Consider the following 25,737-nt stretch of genomic DNA (forward strand, 5'->3'; position numbering starts at 1 on the left):
TCAAAGCCTGACAATACTGACATGTTCTTGAATCTACTTAATCTCAGAAACATACCCCGTGCTAATGCTAAAAACAACAGAGCAATCAAAGCCCAACTTTTTAAGAAGCACTCTTCTCAGAAGTCCAGCTATGATAAAACGAGCAGATTTCTTTGTCCATTAAAAGAAGGAAATGGTGAAAGACTTTGGTCGAATTGGTCAAGTGAGAGGTATATATGCCAAGCCAAGAACCTACTTAGTCTGAGGGTATAAAATACAGGAAAAATCACAGGCATCTTCTTCCTGCATCAGAAACGATATTGCAGCATCGTACCTGTGATGCAGATTCTAGATCTCAGAGCAACCCTGACAATGTTCATACTGAAGAACATGTCTCAGTATTCATTCCCATTCCTGATGATGTCCCAGTTGTCCCCAAAGTTGAACATTTCAAAGACAGCCGCCATTACTAAATCCAGTGCTGACTTTTATGTTATAGGAACAGGTCGTATTCATAGACCTAGTGTAAAATATACAGCAACCTGGATAGGATTGTTTTGTGTGTCTGACTTTGTACGACTGCATGTTAAATAATTAGTTCTGTATTATTGCATGTCAAAAGATAATTTCTGTAAATTGCATGTCACTGAATACTGTCATTTAGCATATGGACTATTCCTCAAAAAGGGAAGATGTAGATTATAGTGTGTATGCACCTTTAAGAAGCATTTTCCAGATGTAAGCACGTGCATATAGTGAGCACGTGGAGGCAGCAGTGCCATTTTGAGAGAACAGCCAAAGTGTTAACGTATGAGTGTGGTAGTCAGTCTGTTTATAGGTTTATTTAAGTTACAAATTCTCACTTCTGATGTGTTTGTGTGTGCAAAGCTGTCTGAACTGAATCCATGGGTGTTTGTCTGTTTATCCTGACCAGATGAGCGAGATAGAGAGGAACCGGGAGTACCAATGACAGACTGTAGCAGAAGTAAATGGAGAAGGGCATGAAATTAGTAGAAAGAATTAGTCAGACCTTCAAGTGGTGGCAGCACTTTAAAAGTGATACTTCATCTAAGCCAAGAAAGGGCAGTGTTGCACAGTGCTTGGATGGATATGTACAACTCAATGATCTTATCTTTAAACTAAGATGAAAGGGAGGAGGAAGGGTTATAGAAACAGAAAAGGACAGATAGTCATAAAACATAGAAGTAAAAGGAAAAACACAGATAAAACAGCAGACACAAAGTACAGTTGTGTACACTTACCATAAATGTAGATGTTCGAGTGTATTCACTGTTGCAGTCATCACACTTGGGTTATCCTGCCAGGGGTAGCCCTCAGTCGGCACGAATACCAGAGGCTTAGTATTTCTGCGTGGGTTGCTGTCGCTCCAGGACTGATGTCAAGTCATCAGTGGTATAAAATCAGGCAGCTGACGCCATTACATCAGTTTTACTTGCCCCAAATGTCAGGAGCCCCCAAATAGGGGGCTAGGTTATGATGGAAGAACACCACCAGTAGAAAGTAAATACCAAAAATCCCTGTAATAAGTGAGGAAGAGAGAGAGAGAGAGAGAAAGAGATGGGGATGGGGGGTGGGAAACCAGGACTGCAACAGTGAATACACTTGAACATCTACATTTATGGTAAGTGTACACAACTGTACTATGTTCTTCGTGTTTCACTGTTGCAGTCATCACACTTGAGATGATTCCCAAAGCTGAAGAAAAGGGTGGAGGCAGTCAAGAAGAGTGGGGGCTGGCTAGGCTGCCTTGCAAGACTGCGGTTGCAAAGCCTGCTCTGGAGTTGGAGAAGATAGGCAGCTGGTAATGCTTGGTGAAAGTATGAACAGAACTCCATGTTGCAGCCTCCAGGATGTCCCTAGTAGGGACCACTCTGAGAAAAGTTGCAGAGGTGGAGGTTGCCCTGGTGTAATGTGTCCTGTGCCCCTTAGGGAGTGGTTTCCAGTTGTATTTGTAGCAGAAATGGATACAGTGTGCTATCCATTTGGAGACTGACTGTTTGGATATGGCCTTGCCCTCTGCCCCTGTGCAAAGCTGATCAGCAACTGGTCAGTTTTCTTGAAAGATTTAGTCCTATCCAGGTAGGATCTGAGCTGTCTGTGCACATCTACAGAATGCAGAATCCTTTCCCCTTATTTTGTGGGTTAGGGAAAAATGTGGGCAAATTAATAGATTGGTTGAGAGCCACACCGGACACCACTTTAGGCATGAAAGTTGGGTTAGTCCTGAGGAAGACCCCATCAGCATGAAAAATTATGTAAAGCTCTACTGCCATGAGTGCTTGAAGCTCTGAAAAGTACAGTTGTGTACACTTATCATAAATGTAGATGTTCGAGTGTATTCACTGTTGCAGTCATTACATTTGGGTAGATTCCCAAAGCTATCATTGGGAGGAGGAATTTAGATAGTATTAGGGCCCGCTATAAGGCTCTGCAAGACTGCAGTGGCAAAGCCAGCTCTGTATTTAGAGAAAATTGGCAAATTATACTGCTTGGTGAAAGTATGTTCAGAACTCCAGGTAGCAGCTTCTAGGATGTCCCTGGTAGGGACGCCTCTGAGAAAGGCTGTAGAGGTAGATGCAGCACTGGTGGAGTGAGGTCTGATCCCCTGGGGGATAGGTTTTCCATGGTGCTTACAGCAGAATGAATGCGATGGCTTATCCATTTAGAAATGGTTTGCTTTGAAATAACCTTCCCTTCTGCTCCTGCAGCAAATGCCACCAGAAGTTGTTCAGATTTCCTTTGAGGTTTAGTCCTGTCCAAGTAGAATCCAAGTTGTCTGTGCACATCTAAGGAATGCAGTATCCATTCCACTTTATTCTGTGGATTGGGAAAGAAGGCTGGCAAATGAATGCACTGATTAAGAGCCACACTGGATACCACCTTGGGCATGAAGGATGGATTGGTTCTGAGGGACACCCTATCCGCATGAAAGATGATGAAAGGCTCCACTGCCATAAGGGCCTGCAATTCAGATACCCTTCTAGCTGAAGTGATTGCTAAAAGGAATGCTGTTTTCCAAGAAAGAAATTTTAAGTCTGCAGTAGCAGCTGGCTCGAAAGGAGGTAGAGTCAGTTTCTCCAAGAAAACATTAAGGTCCCAGACTGGGGATGGAGCTCTCCTGGGTGGTCTCAAATTTTTGGCCACTCTGAGGAACTGCTTGAGCAGTGGATGAGAGAAGAGGGGATGTTCTGTGTTATAATGAGCTGAAATGGCTGAGGCATGGATTTTAATGGAGGAAAAAGACAGGCCCTTGTGAAGCATCTGAGTTAAGTATTGTAAAATCTGAGTTAAATTGGGCACTGCCGTGCTCATGCCTTGAGATTGGCTCCAGGCACAGAATCTTTTCCATTTTCCAGTATAAGATTTTCTAGTACTAGGCCTCCTTGCCTCTAAAATGATATTCATCACAGGTTTGCTGAGGGATGGTAAAGGAGAGATTAAGTAATTAGCCAGGCTGCAGGGTTCAGTGTTGGAAGCCGAGGGTACAGAATCTGGTTCTCCTGTTGAGACAGCAGGGAAGGAGCCCTGAGGTAGGTGCCATGGAGATAATCATGACACACTGCGCAGGAGGGGGTACCAGTGTTGGCACGGCCAGTCTGGAGCAATCAAAATCATCCTTGGTTTGTCCTGTTTGATTTTTAGTAGTACTTTGGAGAGCAGAGGCGGGGGGGGCATAGACTGATAGGTTTTTCCAGCTGAAGGACAGAGCATCCACTTTCCAGGCTTGTTTGTGGGGAGTCCTTGTCCAAAATTTGTCCAATTGGTAGTTCTGGGGAGAGGCAAACAGGTCTATATCTGGCCTCCCCCACTTGCTTGTCAACATGTTGAAAATCCTTGGTTCCAGTTTCCACTCATGTGGGTCCATGAGGTTTCTGCTTAGTCCATCTGCCAGTGTATTTAATTTGCCTAGCAAGAACTGAGCTTGTAGGTGCACTTGGTAGCTCAAGGCTGTGTTCCACAATGCCATGGCTAGTCTGCAGAGGGGGTAAGAATGTGTACCCCACTGCTTGTTTATGTACCACATAACAGTGGTGTTGTCCGTCTTTACCATTAGTTGTCCTGGAAGAATGTGGTCCTTGAAGGCTGTCAGAGCATTCTGTACAGCTAACATTTCTTTTAGATTGATATATAGGTGCATTTGACTTGAGTTCCATTTGCCCTGAATGCACTTCCCTGCCAGGTGAGCCCCCACGCATAGTCTGATGCATCTGTTGTTAGGGTTTGGGCGGCAGGGGGTGGTGTGAAAGGTAGTCCCTTGTTTTGGTGGCAGGCCTCTGCCCACCAAAGAAACTCTAGGCGTAGGCAAGGTATGATAGGAATCATTGTTTCTAGGTCTTGGGAATGCTGACACCATAGGCTTTTTTTAGATACCACTGTAGTTTCCTCATATGCAGTCTTGCATATGGAATTAGAAGAATGCAGGAGGCCATGAACCCCAAGGCTTGCAGTATTTGTCTTGCAGATAGCAGGGTTTTTGTGGCCACTTGTTTGAAGTAGGTTGTCAAATGAATTTGCTTTTCTGGTGTGAGGTAAGCCATCTGGGAAGTTGTATTCAAGCTTGCTTCCAGGAATATAATTTGTTGACAGGGTACCAGGTGCGATTTCTTTTCATTTATGGTGTACCCCAGACAAGTCAGTACCCTTTTTACAAAGGCAAGATGATTCAAAAGTATGTCCTGGCTTTCTGTCTGAATTAGACAATCGTCCAGGTATGGGTATATTTGAATATTTCTTTGCCTGCAAAATGCAATAACTGGAGCTAGGCACTTTGTGAATACCCTGGGTGCAGTGCATGTAGCCTGCTTTGAAGCATAGGTATCTTCTGCAAGATTCCCTGATTGGGATGTGCAGGTATGCTTCTTTTAAATCTAGTGTTGCCAACCAGGCATCTTTGCCTAGCATAGGAAGTAATTGGTGAAGAGTCAGCATCTTGAATTTTGGAATCTCCAAAAAGGTGTTTAGAGTAGACAGGTCCAGGATAGGACACCATGAATTGTCTTTTCTGGGTACCAGGAAAAGTCTTGAGTAGAAACCTTGTCCCTTTTTCTCTTCTGGTAACAGTTGAATACTCTCCATGCTTAAGAGAGAAAGTACTTGTTTTGGGGCCTCTGCCCACTGATTTGCGGGTAGGTCCAGCCACCCACTTGGTGTTGGCAATGTGTGAAAATGAAATCTGTATCCCTGGGACACTATATTTAAAAATCATTTGTCCAGGATAATGAGTTCCCACTTCTTTGCATGAAGAGCAATCCCCCCCCCCCCCAAAGGGGCACTCAGTTGATAAGTGCTTGGGAATTTTAAAAGGAAGTCACTGAGACAGTTTACCATAGAGGGGAGTCTTATTATTCCTAGACTTGGAAGTGGAGGCCCCCCACTGCTTAGTTCTGCGAGTCCCCTGGGACTGAAACCTGGGGTTTTTGCTGTGTCTGTGTTTGGCTTGAGAAGCCCTGGAAGGGGCTGGAAAGGACCAATTCTTAGAGGACCAGTGTCTATTAAATCTAGGAGGCTGAACTTGTAAAAAATCTTTAACAGTTTGCATAGATTCCATCTTTTTAAGAACTTCCTCAGTCTTGTTGCCAAACAGGCGGTCCTGATTTAAAGGAGCATCCAACAATCTAGCTTTGACATGATCAGGCAAAGCTTGCTCCTTAAGCCAAGCATGCCTTCAGATTACAGATCCAGTAACAGCAGCCCTGCAAGAGGCCTCTAATGAATCAAAACCACATTGCAAAGTATGTTTTCCAACTTGTTTAGCAAAATGCATTAAATCCTGTAATTCTTCATTTTCCACACAGTCAGAAATCAACATCATTTTCTGTTTAAGCAGTCCAATAATGTTACTGATATTTTAACATATGAAACTGGCAGTTTAAAGCCCTAATGGCCAAGGTTGCAGAAGTGTAAACCTTCTTACCCCATCTACCCAGCACCCTGGTCTCTCTTTCAGAAGGGATAGGATTTTTAGCAGTAGAAGCCTTAATGCCCTTGGGCCCCTGTGAAATAGTCTCTAGATCTGCAATAGGATTTTTGAGAAGGAACTTGAGGGACTCAGGGACCCTGTAGTATCAGTCAGGTTTTCTGGGAGCAGGAGGCAGGGAATCCGGAGCCAAACTAGATTCCGAGAAAGCATCATCAACAATGTCTAGTACAGAAGAACAGCTAAAAGCCTATGCTGAGGTAGGAGAAGGAAATCCCTAAGCCTCTTTTTTGAATCAGAAAAATCCTGGCTTTCCCAGTGGAAATGCTCCCTTACAGTATGTAAGGTTTCCCCAAAAGAAACATCCTCAGAAGGGGAAGCAGAGGGAATAGAGTCCTCTGCATCAGAATCCTCATAAGTAGGTGAGGGCAAATCCAGATAATCAGAAGTCAGAAAAAACAGAATCCTGATCAGAAGATTCATAATCAACTTCAGTCCTAGGCCTCTTAGAAAGGGGGGGGGGGGTTGGCTACCCCTGATTAGAGTTATTAGATCTTCAGCCATTCTTATCATTTGTTTTTTAGGCCTAGAGGCCTGAGCATGTGGCCTGGGCATTGTTTTTTTAGACATGGATCGAGATTTAGGCCTAAGTAAAGGAGGTGTCGGTTTAACATGCAAGTCCGTCGGCTTGAACACACCCTCACAAGCCTGTGCCTGCACAGCGACTCCGGACGCATCCAAGGTAGAGACATCCGCGGGTTCCACAGTTGAAGCATCTCGCTGCATACAGGACTCCGAATGGGTCTCAGTAGAGGCCTGCGAATCAGAAGTAGTGGGTATCAGGTGTTGCGAAAGTGCCTCACTGAGTACCGGCGAACTGGGACTGGCTTAGGAGAAGCGTCATCGGCAGTTTTGGACCTTGGCGGCCTGTCTCTTGTCTTTATCTTTGCATTTTTTCAGAATCCCGGTAGTCAGATGGCTAATCGATGACATTTCTGGATAATTAAACCGAAATATTTAGAGGCGAAAATATACTGACTGATACTGCACTGATTAAATAAAGCACAAAACCGACAGCAAGGTACATTGTGGTCAGGGCCTAGGCATGGAATACAGTACAAATGAAAATCTTTATGAGGTATTTGCTTCCCACAAGTAATGCAATTATTAACTTTTACTGTCATCGGTAAGGAGCAAGAAAAAGTTTCCCCAACAGGGTACTTAGTTTTAATTGAAGACTTCGATTCTGAAATTCGAAAATGAAAATTTAAGGAGTCGGCCGACCGGCACTTGTGAACTGTTTCTGCTTCAGGCACTGCATGGCAAGAAAGACTGATGTAATAATGTCGACTGCATGTTTTATACCCCTGACAACCTTACATCATGGAAGAAGGGACAGCAACCGATGATGGACCCAAGACTTTGTTAATCAGGCCAACTGAGGGCTACCTGCAAGCAGATAAACCAAATGTAATGACTGCAACAGTGAAACACGAAGAACATCTCTTCTAGCTGAAGTGATGGCCAGAAGCAAGGCTGTTTTCCAAGAGAGGAATTTTAACTCTGCTGAAGCTGCAGGCTCAAAGGGGGGTAGTGTGAGCTTTTCCAACACAAAGTTAAGGTTCGAAGCTGGGGTAGGAGCTCTTCTGGGTGGCCTAAATTTGACAGCCCCTCTTAGGAACTGTTTAATGACAGGGTGAGAAAAGAGAGGTGGCTCTGTGCCGAAATGAGCAGAAATGGCAGAGGCATGAATTTTAATGGAAGAGAAAGAAAGGCCCCTGTGTAGTAGGTCTGCTAGGTAATCCAGGATGAGAGGTAGGGAGGGCTGTGTTGTTTCAGCTTCTTTAGCCTGGATCCAGGTGCAATACCTTTTCCACTTGTCAACATAGGATCTTCTAGTGCTGGGGTGTCTGGCCTCGTGTATAACATCCAGGACTTGCTTGCTTAGACTGGTACTGGAGGAGAGGTCAGGGAATAAGCCAGACTGCCAGGGTCAGGGTCTGCAACTGTGGATGCATGAATTCTCCGTTCTGCTGGGTCAGTAGAGTTGGGATCTGAGGTAGTTGCCATGGTGGCAGGGTACCAGTGCTGGCGTAGCCAGTCTGGAGCAATCAAGATTGCTCTTGGTTTTTCCTCTTATTTTGAGTAGTATCCTTGAAAGTAGAGGTAGTGGAGAAAATGCACAGATCAAGAGGTTTACCCATTGGAAGGATAGGGCATCCACTTTCCAGGCCCTGATGCAGAATTTGCTGACATGGTAATTGTTGTGGGAGGCAAAGAGGTCCACCTTTGGGGTGCCCCATTTCTGAGTTACAAGGTTGAAGGTGTTGTAGTCTAGCTGACATTCATGTGGGTCTAGGATGTTTCTGCTTAAGTTGTCTGCCAGAGAGTTTTGGGAGCCTGGCAGGAATTGTGTTTGCAGCCAAAGGGTCATGGCAAGCCTGCAGAGGGGATAAGAGTGTGGCATTGTCTGTTTTCATCAAGTAGAGGCCCCGGGGAGAGTAGGGGTCTGAAAGCTGTCAAAGCATGCTTAACAGCTAGCATCTCTTTTTGACTGATGTGCAGATGTATTGGATTTGGACTCCAATGGCCATGAATGCACCTGCCATCCAGGTGTGCACCCCAGACATAATCAGACATCTGTGGTTAGGGTCTGGGCGGCGTGGGGTTGTGAGAAGGGAAGACCCTTGTTGTGGTTGCATGCTGCTGCCCACCAAAGAAAATTTTCCTTAGACAGAGTATCGTAGGTATGATAGTGTCCAAGTCCTGACAGTGTTGATACCAAAGGCTTTTTAGGTACCACTGAAGTTTCCTCATATGCAGTCTGGCATATGGAATGAGTAGAATACAGGATGCCATGAACCTTAGAGCTTGCAGGATTTTCCTTGCTGATAACTGGGTTCTGGTGGCTAGTTGAGAGAAGTAGCCTGTCAGATAGGCTTGTTTATCTGGAGTAAGGAATGCCATCTGGGAAGCTATGTCCAGGCTTGCTCCCAGGAATACAATTTTCTGAGTGGGTACTAGCTTGGATTTCTTTTCGTTTATAGTGTACCCCAGGGAGGTCAGTAAGTGCTTTACAAAGGTCAGGTGCTGTAGCAGCTTTTTCTGACTGTCTGCCTGAATCAGGCATTCATCTAAGTAGGGATAAATTTGAATATTCCTATGTCTGCAAAAAGCAATGGCTGGAGTCAGGCATTTTGTGAAAAAACTGGGTACAGTGGATAAGCCAAAGGGAAGCGCAGAGAACTGAAAGTGCATAGATCCTGCTCTGAAACTGAGATATTTCCTGCAGGAATCCCTGATTGGGATGTGTCTCAAAAATATGTCTTATGCTGCCCGACTGAAAGAACTCCAGCTCTATTCAGTCTCATACCGCTTGCTCAGAGGTGACCTGTGCCTGACATATAAGGCCATGTCAACCCACCCAGATTTGATGAATATGCTTCACCTCAAAAATCTAGATCCCTCAGAACCACAAGGCGGAGACTTGAACCTTGACACGGTTATAAATAGAGCGTGCTGGAGGGACAGATTCATCACCCAGAGACTCCCTATGCTGTGGAACAAAATCCCAGTACATGTGAGGCAGAGCACCTCTCTGGCCTTGTTCAAGAGGAATCTTGACCAATGGATGGGAGATTGCAGATATACCCCAGGGATTACTTCAGTGTCACTGCTTGACAGAGGCACAGCAAAATGATAGGCATAGTTTTTATTCAAACTAAAGGGGTGGCGAAAGCCACATAACTATGGGCTAGGCTTATAAATGCCCTTGGGCAGATAGCCTAGTATGAACCTATGAACCTATGTAGATAGGCCTCTTTTAGGTTTAGGGTGGCTAAACGAGCATCCTTGGATAGCATAGGAAGAAGCTGCTGTAGGGTGAGCATTTTGAATTTTGGTATCACCAGGAAGGTGTTTAGAAATGATAGATCGAGGATTGGGTGCTAGGTGCCCTCTTTTCTGGGTACCAGGAAAAGCCTGGAATAGAAACCTTGGCCTAACTGGTCTGCAGGAAAGTACAGTTGTTTACACTAACCATAAATGTACATGTTCGAGTGTATTCACTGTTGCAGTCATTACATTTGGGTTATCTGCCTGCAGGGGAGCCCTCAGCCGGCCTGAATACCAGAGACTTAGATTCCTGCATTGTATGCCGTCTCTTCTTCCATGATGTCAGGTTGTCAGGGGTATAAAATATGCAGCCGATGCCATTACATCAGTTTTTCTTGCCCCAGACGTCAGGTGCACCCACAATGGTAAGCAATTATATGTTATGGTACACCTCCATCAAAAAGCAAATACACCAGAAAGCTTAGATACACCAAACAAGAAGGAAAGGTAGAGCCAAGAGAAGTCATGGGGCTGGAGGGACGTTAACCAGGACTGCAACAGTTGAACAGTTACATTTATGGTAAGTGTACACAACTGTACTATGTTCTTTGTATTTCAATGTTGCAGTCATTACATGTGGGTTGATTCCCAAAGCTAAGAAAGGGAGGAGGACGTTAGAGAGCATTAGGACCAGCTATTAAGCCCTGCAAGACTGCAGTGGCAAAACCAGCTCTGGATTTAGAAAAAATAGGCATGTGGTAATGCTTGGAGAAGGTATGTACAGAGCTCCAGGTAGCAGCTTCTAGGATGTCCCTGGTAGGGACTCCTCTGAGAAAAGCTGTAGAGGTAGATGCAGCCCTGGTGGAATGTGATCTTATCCCCTGTGGGGTAGGTTTTCCATGGTGCTTATAGCAGAAATGAATGCAATTGGCTATCCATTCAGAAATGGTTTGCTTTGAAATGGCCTTCCCCTCTGTCCCTGGAACAAAGCCAACTAGCAGCTGTTCAGATTTTCTGAGAGGCTTCGTCCTGTCCAAATAAAATCTAAGTTGCCTGTGCACGTCCAAAGAGTGCAGTATTTGTTCTCCTTTGTTTTGTGGATTTGGGAAAAAGGTAGGCAAATGAATGGACTGATTTAGAGCCTCACTAGACACCACCTTGGGCATAAAGGAAGGATTGGTCCCGAGGGAAACCCTGTCTGCATGGAAGATAATGAAGGGCTCCACTGCCATGAGGGCCTGTAATTCAGACACTCTTCTTGCTGAAGTGACGACTAGAAGGAAAGCGGTTTACCAAGAAAGGAATTTCAACTCTGCAGTAGCAGTTGGTTCAAATGGAGGGAGAGTGTGCTTTTCCAACAAAGTTAAGGTCCCAGGCTGGAGTAGGGGCTCGCCTGGGGGGCCTTAAATTTTTGGCCCCTCTGAGGAATTGCTTTAGCAGGGGGTGAGACAAGAGGGGTGGGTTCAGTATTATAATGTGCTGAAATGGCAGAGGCATGAATTTTAATTAACGAGAAGGATAGGCCCTTGTGAAGCATTTCTGTTAAGTACTGAAGAATAAGAGGTAAGCTGGGCACCGTTGTGCCCATCCCGAGTCTGGCTCCAGGAACAGTATCTTTTCCACTTTTCAGCATAGGATTTTCTAGTACTAGGCCTCCTTGCTTCCAGAATGACATTTAGCACCTGCTTACTGAGGGATGCTATTGGAGAGCTCAAGGAATTAGCCAGGCTGCAAGATTCAGGGTTTGAAGCGGAGGGTGCAGAATCTGGCCTGCCTGCTGGGACAGCAGTGAAGGTGTCTGAGGTAGGTGCCATGGCTCCAGGAGTATCATACTGCGCAAAAGGGGGTATCAATGCTGGGGTGGCCAGTCTGGTGCAATCAGTATTGTCCTTGGCTTGTCCTGTTTGATCTTTAGCAGAACCTTCAAGGGGAGAGGCAGAGGGGGAAAGGCATAAACCAAGAGGCTTTCCTAGGTAAAGGACAGGGCATCCAGTTTCCAAGCGTGACTGTGGGGAGTCCTTGTGCAGAATTTGTCCAATTGGTAGTTCTGAGGGGAGGCAAACAAGTCTATCTCGTGTCCCCCATTTGTTCAGGAGGTTGAATATTTTTGGTTCCAGTTTCTATTCGTGTGGGTCCATGAGAGTTCTGCTTAGGTCGTCTGCCACTGAATTTAGCTTGCCTGGCAGGACTCGAGCTTGCAGGTGCACTAGGTAGCGCAAAGCTGTGTTCCACAGAGCCATGGCTAGTCTGCAGAGTGGGTACGAGTGGGTCCCCCCTGCTTGTTTATGTACCACATAACTGTGGTGGTGTCTGTTTTTACCAACAACTGTCCTGGGAGGATGTGGTCCTTGAAGGCGGTCAGGGAATTCTGTACAGCTAACATTTCTTTTTGGTTGATATGCAGGTGCATCTGACTCTGGTTCCATTTGCCCTGAATGCACTGCCCTGCCATGTGAACCTCCCCATGTATAGTCTGATGCATCTGTTGTTAGGGTTTGGGTGGCGGGGGTAGAGTGAAAGGGATCCCTTTGTTGTGGTAGCAGGCCTATGCCCACCAAAAGAACTCTGTCTTTATACAAGGAATGATAGGAATCATTGATTCCAGGTCCTGAGAATGTTGGCACCATATGCTTTTTGGATACCATTGTGGTTTCCTCGTATGCAGGCTTGCATATGGAATTAGTAGAATGCAAGAGGCCATGAACCCCAGGGCTTGCAGAAGTTTCCTTGTAGATAGCTGGGTCTCTGTGGCCAGTAGTTTGAAGTAGGTTGTCAAATAAACTTGTTTCTCTGGATTGAGGACAGCCATCTGGGAAGTTGTGTTCAAGCTTGCTCCCAGGAATACAATCTGTGGGCAGGGTACTAGGTGAGATTTACTTTCATTTATGGTGTACCCCAGTGAGGTTAGAAGCTTCTTTATGAATACCAGATGTTTTAATACCAAGTCCTGGCTTTCTGCCTGAATCAGACAATCATCCACGTATGGGTACATTTGAATATTTCTCTGCCTGCAAAATGCAATGGCTGGAGCTAGACACATTGTGAAAAGCCTGGGAGCAGTAGATAAGTCAAAGGGAAGTGCAGAGAACGGATATTGCATGGAGCCTGCCCTTAAGCATAGGTATTTCCTGCAAGATTCCCTTATTGGAATGTGCAGGTAAGCTTCCTTTAAGTCTAAGGTTGCCAACCAGGTATCTTTGCCTAGCATAGGAAGCAGCTGTTGAAGTGTTAGCATTTTGAATTTTGGGATTACCAAAAAGATGTTTAGAATAGAGAGGTCCAGGATAGGACGCCAGGAGCTGTCTTTTCTGGGTACCAAAAAAGGTCTTGAATAAAAACCTTGTCTCCTTCCTTCTGCTGGGACAGGTTGAATAGCCCTGATACTTAGAAGAGAGAGAACCTGCTGGTGAGCCTCTGCCCACTGATTTGGAGGTAGGTCTGGCCAACCATTTGGGTTTGGTAGGGAGCGGAAGTGGAATTTGTATCCTTGGAAAACTATACTTAAAACCCATTTGTCCTGGGTAACGAATTCCCAGTTTTTTGCATGCAGGGCGAGTTTTCCTCCTAAGGGAGCAGGAAGTTGAGCAGAGCTTGGAAGGGTTAAAGGTTAAGTCATTGTGACATTTTTCCGTAGGAGGATGTCTTACTACTTCCTGCTTTGGAAGTGGGAGCCCCTCACTGCTTAGGCCTGTGCATAGCCAGAGACTGTAACCTAGGTGGTCTGCTGTTCCTGGGTTTAGACTGAGAAGGCCTGGAAGAGACTGGAAAGGACCAATTCTTTGAAGGTCAATGCCTACTAAATCTGGGAGGCTGTACTTGCAGGAAATCTTTAGCAGTTTGCATACATTTGGCTTTTTCCTCCATCTTTTTGAGGACTTCTGCTTTGTTGCCAAAAAGGCGGTCTTGGTTTAAGGAAGCATCCAGTAATTTAGCTTTAACTTGATCTGGCAAGTTTTGTTCCTTACGCCAGGCATGCCCTCTAAGTACAGACCCAGTGACAGCAGCCCTGCAAGATGCTTCTAAAGAGCACAGTCAGGAATCAACATAATTTTCTGTTTAAGTAGTTCCATAATATGTTGCTGCTACTTAAACTGGCAATTTAAATCCCTAATGGCTAAAGTAGCAGAAGTGTATACCTTCTTGCCCTATCTGTCCAAGGCTCTAGAATCTCTATCACAAGGGGTAGGATTTTTGGCAGCAGTAGCCTTAATGCACTTTGGACCTTGGGAAATGGTCTCTGGATCCGCAGTAGGATTCTTGAAGAGGAACTTGTGAGAGTCAGGTACTCTGTAATACCTGTCAGGTTTCTGGGAGCTGGAGGTAAAGTGTCTGGGGACAGGCTAGATTCCAAGAAAGCATCCTCTACAATGTCCAGAACAGGAGGGATAGCTAAAGGCCTGTGTTGAGGAAGGAGTAAGAATCCCCTAACCCTCTTTTTGGAGTCAGCATAATCCTGACTTTCCCAGAGGAAATGCTCCCTAAGAGTGTGCAAGGTTTCACCAAAAGAAAAATCTTCTGGAGGGGAAGCAGAGGGAATGGAATCCTCTGCATCAGAATCTGCATAGGTAGATAAGGGCAAATCCTGGTAATCAGAAGAAACAGAAATATCAGAATACTGATCAGAAGAATCAGAAGGAAAATCAGTTCTAGGCCTCTTAGAGGGGGAAGGTTGGCTTCCTTTAATTAAAGTAATAAGGTCTTTAGCCATTCTAAGCATTTGTTTTTTTAGGCATATGGGCCTGACCATGTAGTTTGGATGTTGGTTTTCTAGGTGTGGGTCGAGTTTTAGGCCTGGATGAAGAAGATGGCGTTGTTTAAAATGCAATTCTGTAGGCCTGAATACACCCTCAGAAGCTGGTGCCTGCACAGCGGCTCTAGACCCATCCAAGGTAGAGACATACGCAGGTTCCACAGTCGAAGAAGCATCTCATGGCATACCGGACTCCGAATGAGTCACAGTAGAGGCCTGCGCATCTGAAGTAGTGGGTATCAGCGGCTGCGAAAGTGCCCCACTGAGTACCAGCAGACTGGCGACTAGCTTAACGGAAGTGTCATCAGCAGTTTTGGACCTATGCGGTCTGTCTATATCCTTAAGTTTTTTCAGAATATCGGTAGTCGGATGGCTTACCAAAGCCATTTCTGGATAGTTATACCAAGTACCAAAATAATTTGCTGCAAAAATAGAGAGACGACGAATTGTTCGGGGGTTGAATAAGGCACAAAACCAACAGCACGGGACGTCGTGATCTGGGCCTAGGCAAGGAATGCAGTACGAATGAAAATCTTTATGAGGTATTTGCTTTTCACAGGTAAGACAACTGTTAACTTTTACTGACATTGGTTAAGAGCAAGAAAAAGGATCCCCAACAGGGTACTTAGCTTTTTTTTTTGAAGACTTCAGTTCTGAAACTCAAAAAAAAAATGAAAATTTCAGGTGTTGGCCGAATGGCACTTGAGAACTGCTTCTGCTTTGGGCACCACGGCAAAAAAGACTGATGCAGTGGCGTCGGTTGCATGTTTTATATCCCTGACTACCTGAAGTCATGGAAGAAAAGACAGCATCAGACGCAGGAATCCAAGACCCTAGTATTCAGACCGGCTGAGGGCTACCTGCAGGCAGATAACCAAAATGTAATGACTGCAACAGTGAAACATGAAGAACATCAGGCTGTATTGCCCTCATGGAGAGCAGGGAATAGATTTGGTTTTGTGCCTCTGCCCACTGGTTTGGAGGAAGATCTGGGAACCCTTTTGGAGTAGGTTGAGTGTGGAAATAAAATTTGTATCCCTGGGACACTATGTTGAGAACCTATCAGTCACTGGTGATAAGAGGCACAGTTTTTGGCAAGGGAGGAGAGTTTTCCTCCTAGGGGCACAAGCAGGTGGGCAGTGGTAAAGGGTGGAGGTGTAAAGTCATTGTGAGTTCTTTCCATAAGGGGGTGGCTTAGCACACTCTGTTTTTCAAGTGGAGGAGCTCCATTGCTTAGATCTCTGCATTCCCTGGGACTGCTGTCTGGGGGGTCTGCTTCCCCTAGGTCTTGCCTGAGCTGGTCTTAGAGGCCGGAAAGGACCAGTGCTTGGAGGGGCAATGCCTACTGAACCTTGGAGGCTGGACCTGCAAGAAGTCTAACTGTCTGTATAGATTTAGCTTTTTCCTTCATCTTTAAGACCTCTTCTGCCTTGGTACCAAACAAATTGTCTTTGTTCAATGATGCATCCAATAGTTTTGATTTGACATGGTCTGGCAAGGTCTGTTCCTTAAGCCAAACATGTCTTCTAAGTACAGAACCTGAGACTGCTGCCCTGCAAGATGCTTCTAGGGCATCAAAGCCACATTTCAAGGTGTGTCTAGTAACTTGGCTTGCAGAATGCATAAGCTCCTGTAATTCTTTTTCTGCACAAGCTGGAAAGGTAGATATTTTTTGTTTAAGGAGTTCCATAGTATGTTGCTGGTATTTCAGCATGTGGAACTGACAATGTAGTGCTCTAATGGCAAGAGTTGCAGAGGTGTATACTTTTTTACCCCATCTAAAGCTCAGAAATCCCTGTCTGAGGGGGTGGGATTCTTAGCTGTGGTTGCTTTTATTCCTTTAGGTCCTTGGGAGATGACCTCGGGGTCCACAGTAGGATTCTTGAAAACAAATTTGTGAGAGTCAGGGACTCTAATACCTGTCCGGCTTCTTGGGAGCAGGAGGAAGGGTGTCAGAGTTAAACTGGATTCCATAAAAACATCATCCACAACATCCATGATGGGAGGAATGGCTAAAGGTCTGTGCTGTGGTAAATCTAAGAATTCCCTGAGTCTCTTTTTGGACTGAGGGCAGTCCTGACACTCTCAATGGAAATGCTCCCTTAACGTATGTAGGGTTTCACCAAATGAAAATTCCTCTGGAGGAGAGGCAGACGGAATGGACTCCTCTGCATCAGAATCCTCATAAGCAGACAAGAGTTGCAGGTCTTCATATTCAGAAACCTGAGAGTCATCGGGCTACTGGTCAGATAAAACTGCTGGGGACAAGTCTCTTTCTTTTGGAAGGGGTATGCTGGCTTCCCCTAATAAGCAAGATAAGGTCTTCTCACATTTTAAGCATTTGAGATTGAGGCATGGAAGCAGGTGCTTGAGCTTGGGTCGTCTGCTTTTTTAGGTGTAGTTCGTACCCTGAACCTTGGTAGTTTTAGAAAGAAAGTGCAGTTGTGTACACTTACCATAAATGTAGATGTTCAAGTGTATTCACTGTTGCAGTCATTACATTAGGGTAATCTGCTGGCAGGTTGCCCTCAGTCGGCCTGAATTCCAAAGTCTTGGGTCCTGCGTCGGTTGCTGTCTCATCTTCCATGATGTCAGGTCGTCAGGTGCCCCCAAAAAGGTAGCAAAAATATACATACATATATCTATATACATGCATCAATATAAACTTTACCTTCAACTAAAAGCAAATACACCACACAGGTTGTGAAGGAAAGATAAACTCCAGAATGAAAGGGGGATGGCGGGAGGGTAACCTGGACTGCAACAGTGAATACACTCAAACATCTATATTTATGGTAAGTGTACACAACTGTACTATGTTCTTCGTGTTTCACTGTTGCAGTCATTACATTTGGGTAGAATCCCAAAGCTATGGTTGGGAGGCTGGAGCTAAACAGCATTAGGTGCGGCTTATAAGGCCCTGCAGAACCGCAGTGGCAAAGCCTGCCCTGGATTTAGAGTAGAGAGGCAAGTGATAATGCTTTGTAAAGGTGTGAACAGAACTCCAAGTAGCAGCCTCTAGAATGTCTTTGGTTGGTACTCCTCTGAGAAACGCTGCTGAAGTAGCTGCAGCTCTGGTGGAATGAGACCTAATGCCCTTGGGTACAGGTTTACCATGGTGTAAGTAGCAGAAACGGATGCAGTGGTTTATCCACTTTGATACTGTCTGCTTTGAACTAGCCTTCCCTTCTGATCCTTCAGCATATGTCACTAGTAATTGCTCAGTTTTTCTTAGAGCTTTAGTCCTGCTCAAGCAGAATCTTAGCTGTCTGTGTACTTCCAAGGAATGCAGAATTCTCTCCCCCTTGTTCTGCGGATTTGGATAAAAGGTTGGCAGATGAATTATTGGGTTAAGAGCCACACTGGAAACCACCTTAGGCATAAATGTAGGATTTGTCCTCAGAGACACCTTGTCTGGGTAAAATATGATAAAAGGCTCTACAGCCATGAGGGCCTGTAGCTCTGAAACTCTTCTTGCTGAAGTAATTGCTAGTAGCAGAGCTGTTTTCCATGATAAGAACTTTATATCAGCGGTAGCAGCTGGTTCAAATGGAGGCAGGGTGAGCTTTTCCAATACATTATTGAGGTCCCATGCAGGTAATGGTGATGATCTAGGAGGCCTTAAATTTTTGGCTCCACTAAGATACTGCTTTAGTAAAGGATGAGAAAAGATTGGTGGCTCTGTATTGTAATGAGCCAAAATGACAGAGGCATGGATTTTAATTGATGAGAAAGATAGGCCTTTGTCAAGCATCTCAGTTAAGTATTGTAATATCTGAGGAATATTTGGTTCTGTTGTATCAGTTCCTTGTGCTTGATTCCAAGCACAGAATCTCTTCCATTTATCAGCATAAGATTTTCTAGTACTAGGCCTTCTGGCTTCCAAAATGACATCCATCACAGCTTTACTGAGAGGAGCTGTTTGTATAACTACATGATCAGCCATGCCGCCAGGTTCAGTGTCTGGAGTTGATTGTGCTGGATCTGATTGTTTTGCTGGGACAGTAGTTGAAGTCTTTGAGATAAGGTCCATGCTGGGTATTGAGACAAGTTCCTTAGGACTGGGTACCAGTATTGGCGGGGCCAGTCCGGGGCAACTGGCATCATCTTTGGTTTCTCTTGTCTGACTTTTAGGAGGACCTTGGGAAGAAGAGGCAGAGGAGGAAAGGTGTAAACGGATAGGTTTTTCCAACTAAAGGATAGGGCGTCCACTTCCATGCTTGTCTGTGATAAGTCCTTGTGCAGAATCTTTTCAATTGATAATTTTGAGGAGAGGCAAAAAGATCTATGTCTGGGCTCCCCCATTTCTCTGTTATCATGCTGAAGACTTGTGGATTTAGTTTCCACTCGTGAGGGTCCATAAGGTTTCTGCTTACATCGTCTGCCAGAGTATTTTGCTTTCCTGGCAGGAATTGAGCTTGAAGATGTAATTTGGTAGGTCAAAGCTGTGTCCCACAATGCCATGGCTAATCTGCAAAGCGGGCATGAGTGTGTGCTCCTTTGCTTGTTTATATATCACATGACCATGGTGTTGTCCGTCTTTATCAGTAGTTGCCCTGGATGAAGTAAGTCCCTGAAGGCTGTTAGGGCATTTTGAACAGCTAGCATCTCTTTCTGGCTGATATGTAGATGCATTTGCTTTGGGGTCCATATGCCCTGAATGCATCTTCCTGTCATGTGGGCCCCCCAGGCATAATCTGATGTGTTTGTTAAGGTCTTGCTGGCAGGGGATAGAGTGAAGGCCCGTCCCATGTTTTGGTGACATGCCTTTGCCCACCGTAGAAATTCCTGTTGTACGCAGGGTACGAGAGGAATCATTGTTTCCAGACTGTGAGCTTGTTGACTCTATAAACATTTTATGTACCATTGATAAAGGAACCAAGAAGTAAAACCGCTGACAAAGTCCACGAATACCCAACAAATTTATTGTAATATAAGCGCTTTCATGCACCTCTCATGAGTGCACTTCCTCAGACCTGCGCAGCACCCTTAGGGGGAAAATTAGCACTTTTTGCTTAAAATTGGCAGTTAATAACCCAAAACAAGCGGGAACTAAACATAGTATCACAGGGATACAGATTCCATTTCCACACTCTGCGGTCTGAGGAAGTGCACTCATGAGAGGTGCATGAAAGCGCTTATATTACAATAAATTTGTTGGGTATTCGTGGACTTTGTCAGCGGTTTTACTTCTTGGTTCCTTTATCTTGTTTGCTGTTTTCCTTGTTTTTCATGGCTTATGTACCATTGAAGTTTCCTCATATGCAGTCTTGCATATGGAATCAGTAGGATGCAGGATGCCATGAAGCCCAAAGCCTGCAGAATTTGTCTTGCAGATAACTGGGTTTTTGTTGCCATCAGTTTGAAGTAGTCAGTTGCCTTTGCTTGTCTGGCGTGAGGTAAGCCATCTGGGCAGTTGTATTCAAGCTTGCACCGAGGAATGTTATCTTTTGAGAGGGTACCAGTTGTGATTTCTTTTCGTTTATTGTGTACCCTAGGCATGTTAGAAACCTTTTCACAAATGCCAGGTGTTGAAGAAGCATGTTCTTGCTCTCTGCTTAAATGAGACAGTCGTCCAAGTAAGGGTATATTTGTATACTTTTTTGTCTGCAAAATGCAATTACTGGTGCCAGGCACTTTGTGAAGACCCCGGGCACAGTAGATAAGCCAAAGGGCAGTGCAGAGAATTGGTAATGCATTAAGCCAGCCTTGAATCTGAGGTATCTTCTGCACGACTGCCTTATTGGGACATGCACGTATGCCTCTTTTAGGTCTAATGTAACCAGCCAAACATTCTTGCCCAGCATGGGCAGAAGCTGCTGCAAAGTCAGCAATTTGAATTTTGGAATGTCCAGGTGTGTGTTCAAAATTGATAAATCCAGTACTGGCCGCCAGGCCTTGTCCTTTCTGGGTACCAAGAACAGTTTTGAGTAAAAACCTTGTCCTTTTTCCTGTTCTGGTTGAATGGCCCCCATATCCATGAGGGACGTTACCTGTTTCTGTGCCTCTGCCCATTGATTTTTGGGAAGACCTGGCCAACCGTTTGCCATTGGCAGAGTGTGGAAATGGAATCTGTATCCCTGTGATACTATGTTTAGTTCCCACTTGTTTTGGGTTATTAACTGCCAATTTTAAGCAAAAAGTGCTAATTTTCCCCCTAAGGGTACTGCCAAAAGATAAGTGCTTGTAGGCAGAGGGAAGTCATTGGGACTGTTTTCTGTAGGTTTGCGCTTTATCTCCTCCTGATTTGGAGGTAGATGCACCCCATTGCTCTGACCTGTATGAATCTTGCGCCTGGTATCTGGAACCTTTTGGGCGTCTGGATTTGCCCCTTTGAGCTCTGTCTGACACAAGAAAGGACCAATTTTTTTGTAGGCCAGTGTCTACTGAATCTTGGTGGCTGCACTTGTAAGAAGTCTTTAACAGTTTGCATAGACTTAGCTTTGTCTTCCATTTTCTTTAAAACATCTTCTGCCTTAATACCAAACAGAGTATCATGCTGTAAAGGTGCATCTAGCAATTTAGCTTCAACATGATCAGGCAAATTTTGTTCCTTTAGCTAGGCATGCCTCCTAATCAAAGATTCAGTAACTGCGGCTCTGCAGGAGGCCTCTAAGGAGTCAAAACCATATTGCAAAGTATGCTTTCCAACCTGTTCATCTGCATGCAATAATTACTGCAATTCTTTATTTTCTGCACATTCAGAAATGATCATTTTCTGTTTCAGCAATCCCATAACATGTTGATACTTAAGCATATGAAATTGACAGTTTAAGGCTCTGATTGCCAAGGTTGCAGATGTATAAACCTTTTATCCCCCATCTGTCCAGTGCCCTTGAATCTCTGTCAGAGGGGTAGGATTTTTTGCTGTTGAGGCATTAACACCCTTAGGACCCTGTAAAATAGTTTCAGGATCAGCAGCAGGGTTTCTAAATAAAAATTTATATGAGTCAGGGACCCTGTAATATCCGTCAGGCTTAGTCAGGGGTCAAGCTGGACTCTGAAAACACATCATCCACTATGTCTAAAACAGGGGGAATGGCCAAAGGCCTGTGCTGAGGGAGAAGGAGGAAATATCCCTGATCCTCTTTTTTGAATCTGAGAAGTCTCGACTCTCCCAGTGAAAATGCTCCCTCAAAGTATGCAATGTTTCCCCAAATTAATAATCCTCAGGAGTAGATGCAGATGATATAGACTCCTCTGCATCAGAATCCTCACAGGGAGGTATAGATAATTTCTGATCAGAAGAAGAATCAGAAGAAATAGAAACCTGATCTGAAGATTCATAATCAGTGTCTTGCCTAGGCCTCTTATCTGGAGGGGATGGGTACCCCTGATAAAGGTAATAAGGTCTTCAGCCATTTTGATCATCTGTTTTTAGGCATAGAGGCCTGTGCACGGGGCTCATGCATCTTTTTTTAGTTTTAGAAGTTGCTTTTGTCTTTGGTTTTGCAGCTGTCGTCGGTTTGATATACAAATGTTGAGGTCTGAATACACCCTCAGAAGCCGGTGCCTACTCAGCGGCTCTGGACCCATCAGAGGGAGATACATCCATCGGTCCAATACCTTGAGTATCTTGCGGCATGCCAGACTCCGCATGTGTGTCGGTAGACTCCTGCGACTCAAATGTAGTGGGTATCAGGGGCTGTGAAAGCGCCTCACTCAGTACCGGCGACTGGCTTAGGAGAAGCTTCGTCGGTTGTGGATCTCGACTGCCTTTCTCTGTCCTTTTCTTTCCGTTTTTTATGTACTGCAGTAGTCTGACTGCTATCAGACATTTCTGGGTAGTTAAATCTGTTTCCAAAATCCTTTGAGGCAAAAAAATACAGACGCTTAACAGTGCGTTGGTCAAATCTAGCACAAAACTGACAGCCAGGCACGTTGTGATCAGGGCCTAGGCAATGAATACAGTATAAATGGAAATCCTTATGAGGTATTTGCTCCCCACAAGTAATACAATCGGTATGGAGCAAGAAATAATTTCCCCAACGGGGTACTTCGCTTTAGTGAAGACTTCGGTTCTGAAACTCAAACTCGAATATTTCAGTAGTCGGCTGACCGGCACTTGCGAAATGCTTCTGCTTCGGGCACCGCGCGGCAAGAAAGACTAAAGAAAATGGCGTCAGCTGCATGTTTTATACCCCTGATGACCTGATGTCATGGAAGAGAACACAGCAACTGGCGCAGGACTCAAGACTTTGGAATTCAGGCAGACTGAGGGCAACCTGCCAGCAGATTACCCTAATGTAATGACTGCAACAGTGAAACACGAAGAACATCTGAAGATGTGAAAGAAGTCGCTGGTTTGTGTCGAGAATCAGTAGTGCGAAGAACTTCCTCTGAAGCCGGTGCCTGCTCAGCGGCTCAGGACCCATCCAAGGTAGAGACATCTGCAGGATCCTTAGTCAAAGAAGAGTCTCGCTGCATACTGGACTCCAAACGGGTCTCAGTAGAGGCCTGCTAATCCACAGAATTGGGCATCAGGGGCTGCGAAAGCACCGCACTGACGACCGGCGAACTGGTGGCTAGCTTAACGGAAGCATTGTCAGTAGTTTTGGACCTGTGCGGTCTCTCTCTCTCTCTCTTTATCCTTATGTTTTTTCAGAATATCTGTAGTCGGATGGCTTACCGAAGCCATTTCAGAATACGGAAATCGAGAGCAAAAATATTTAGCTACAATACGGGCCAGACGACATATAGTTCTGGCGTTGAACAAAAGCACAAAACTGACAGCGAGGGACGCTGTGGTCTGGGTCTAAACAGGTGACGCAGTAAGAATGGAAATCTTGGTGTGATATTTGCTTTCCACAGGCGAGAATTGTTAACTTTTTCTGATATCGGTTAGAGCAAGAAAAAAGGATCCCCAACGAGGTACTTAGCTTTAGAAGACTTCAACTTCACCGGCACTCGTGCAAACTGCTTCTGCTCCGAGCTCCTCAGCAAGAAAGACTGATGTAATGGCGTCAGCTGCCTGATTTTATACCACTGACGACCTGACATCAGTCTTGGAGCAACAACAATCGACATAGAAATACTAAGCCTCTGATATTCGGGCTGAGGGCTACCCCTGGCAGGATAACCCAAGTGCGATGACTGCAGCAGTGAAACACGAAGAACATCAGAAATGACCATGTACATCTGGTAATACCAATATACATACAAGATATCCAGGTAAAAAGAAGTGATGCATAAGGGGGACAGGAGATGCAGCTGGTATCACTGACGCATGTAACAGTGACATGAAGGGACATGCCTGTGCAAACCGGCTGTACAGGAATGAAAGAAAATGAAGATTAAATCAACGTAAGACAAGGCATTGTATTTAAGTTTAGTAATGAAAAAGTAATATTATCCCATGAAGGGGGCAAAGAAACATGCAGGAACAGAAGCCGGGTTAAGTAGCCTAGCAATTAAGGTGAGGAAGGGCCACTGATATCCAGCTGAAGGGAGAATTGGATAAAAGAGTGGCTACATCACTGTGTGCTTCACAATAATGTAAAGGGTAAGAATACAAAAACAATCAAGTTGGATTTCATGAAAGTGGATTATGCCAATCTAGGGAAAGGCCAAGAAAAAGTTGGGAGACTGGGAGTAAACTAAAGGAGTAATCAGGCTACATGGATGTCAGGAATTGAGCGTATTCAGGGCTACGGACAAGTGTTTGAGGATCACAGAAAAAAAAAAAAAAAAGAAATGGGCAAATATAGCTAAAATTGAAACGTGGCTACGATTTTCAGCACAAGACAGAGAATACAAGAGTCAAAGTACAAAAAGACTAGTAGAAGGACAACAAAGATGGTGACAGCAGTAAAGGTACACGTTAAAGGAAGCTGGCAGAAGAGGCCAACAGGGAAAACAATGACTTCTAGTGTATAAAGCAGAAAGAAGCTACAGTGTGGCAATGTGGCCAGGCTAAACAAAGAAGACTAGGGAAAAAGAAAAGAATGAAATGTTCTACATTCAGTCTTCACAAGGGAAATCAAGAGGACAGTAGTGGAGAGGGAACCAGCTATCCCAAAGAAGATGGCAAAATGTACCAAATGTGCTACCTTCAAAAGTTCTCAGTACTCCACTACTATGTGGGCACATCCTCTGCTGGAGATTCTCAACAGACCAATGAGCAGTACATATTTAAGGAGATTAAGTGTGGTATCTCTGTACAAGTGAGAAGCAAGAAAAATTCAGGGAAAATGGGCCTACAGGCCATAAAACAATAGTTAAATTTATTTGTAAATGATAATCTCCAGTATGGCAAATAACATGGGTTCACAGACAGATGGGGCCAATTAACCCTTATATATTTTTATGACTGGGTTACAGGTGAACATGAGTATCAGGACACAGTTTGCTTGAATTTCAGCATGGTTTGAATCAGTCTAACTCAGGTGATTACTGAAAGAAAACCACAGAGGTTGTGGAAAAAGATCAGATCTGTGGAGTCTGAATGCTGCTTGGTAGGATGCACAGTGTTGTTGTACTGAATGGGATGATACAAGGAATATGAAAACTAACTAGAATAGTTCATAGGTCAGCCCTGACCCCAGACCTCTTCCTTTAAACACGGAGTAAACAGGATAAAACTTTTCACTTGTAATACAAAGATACAACAGTGAAAGGGGGGGGGGGTGAGCCTAAGGAAGGGTTTGAAAAGACTGACCAACTGGACAGGAAGGTGGAAACTGCAGTTCAAAGAAGACAAAAGCAGAGTACTGTAGCTGGGCTACAATTACTCTGGTGTTAGTATCAGCTGGGAGGAATGGAGCTGGTGGCAAAACAGAAAAAAAAAGATGTAAAACAGCTGGCATGGCCCAAAGGAGGAGAGTGAGTGGGTGGTGGCAGCAGCAAACAGAATGATCAAATATCATCAGACTCTAGAAGCGAACAGATAATACTTGCGCTCTGGCTGGACTATGGTGAGCCTGTACCACAAGTACCAATTACTGTGTGCAATTCTACAGGCCATACAAGGAAAGGGACATTAAGCTGCAGTAAATCAGTCTAAAGGAAAACCACGTCAAGTCAAGTCAAAATTTATTTATATAGCACCTTACAGACAATAAATGCCACCAAAGTGCTTTACAAAACAATAATCAAAAAACAATAAATAACATATAAAATTAAAATTTAACTAAAAATAACGAATAACATAAAATAAAACAACATTAAAAATCATTTCACCTCATTAAAGGCCAATTCATAAAAATAAGTTTTAAGATTTTGCTTAAAAATTGTCACA

The sequence above is a fragment of the Protopterus annectens genome, chromosome 9.part0 (genome assembly GCF_019279795.1).
Source record: "Protopterus annectens isolate FY-2018-M chromosome 9.part0, PAN1.0, whole genome shotgun sequence".
Classification (NCBI taxonomy): domain Eukaryota; kingdom Metazoa; phylum Chordata; order Ceratodontiformes; family Protopteridae; genus Protopterus; species Protopterus annectens.